Below are 1,140 nucleotides of genomic sequence, written 5' to 3'. Positions count from 1 at the left end.
AGAGCGATGTTTATTTGAATAAGACAGTCACTGTAGTAAATCAGCAGTGATGAGAAGATTCCTCTAAATCAAGCGTCTCACTGTTCAGTAGCCTGCAGGCTCAGTGTCATCTTGCATTGATAAAACAATCATAAACAATATATGACAGCTTTAAGGGCACAGAGGGAATGTTCACACACGGGTGTTTCTTGACTAGAGGCACAAGCAACTTTTGCAACAACAAAAAAATCACAGGCAAAATTGATGGTTAAACCGCCACATCTGAGAGAAATTAAAATCACTGCATATTGCGTAATATGCAATGTGGCTTTATTTATATATATATATATATATATATATATATATAAAAAACACTATTTAAAAAAAGTTGAAATCTGTTTGTTTTAATATAAATCAACCCCTAAGCCTGTAGTTGAAGAAACACTGATATGTGAGCTGAAGAAACTCTGCTTGTGTTCTCTGAGCCTGTAGATATCCAAATATAAACAGACCTCAGCGCGTTTAATATCTCAGATATGAGCTGTTTTTGATTGAAAGAGTGTGGAGATGACCCTCTTTGCTGACTATACAGTGAGAGTGATGTATCAAATGGTAATACCATGGTAAAAAGTGATGAGAGCAGGACGATTTTTCAAGACCTTTACTGCTGCTCTTTGAGGAACAGCCAACAGAAGACGCTATAGTGCATAAAGTCTGGCCAGATCTCTGATATTAATGATATTAATATCCTCCTCCAGAGAACCAGAAATAAATAGCTTTGTCAATTTAGTATGTTTTCATGTCATTACATTGTTTAGAGCATAAGAAAAAAAAGGTAAAATAACATTTTTGAAAAATTATATTTTAATTATATGTTATGCTATGTCCTCTGTAGAGGACACCAGTACTCAGTTTTTCTAAAAATAAAATGACAAGAGTAGACATGAAAAGGCAAAAACAATGGGATTAAAAAAAAAAAATCACCAATCAATTTTTAGGTTTCAGGATTTTTTTTATACCTAACTTTGTTTAAGGATGGTTCTCAACTATGTTATAAAATATCTAACAAAATTATTTGATATACCATTTTGCTTTATGAAATATGTGTGTAAAAATTCCATAAACTGGTTTTCCCATTAAGCACAATGTTATCTATACACT

Source organism: Sinocyclocheilus grahami, unplaced genomic scaffold (genome assembly GCF_001515645.1).
Source record: "Sinocyclocheilus grahami isolate Dianchi unplaced genomic scaffold, SAMN03320097.WGS_v1.1 scaffold216.1, whole genome shotgun sequence".
In the NCBI taxonomy this organism is placed as follows: domain Eukaryota; kingdom Metazoa; phylum Chordata; class Actinopteri; order Cypriniformes; family Cyprinidae; genus Sinocyclocheilus; species Sinocyclocheilus grahami.
This window is presented reverse-complemented; position numbering follows the sequence as displayed.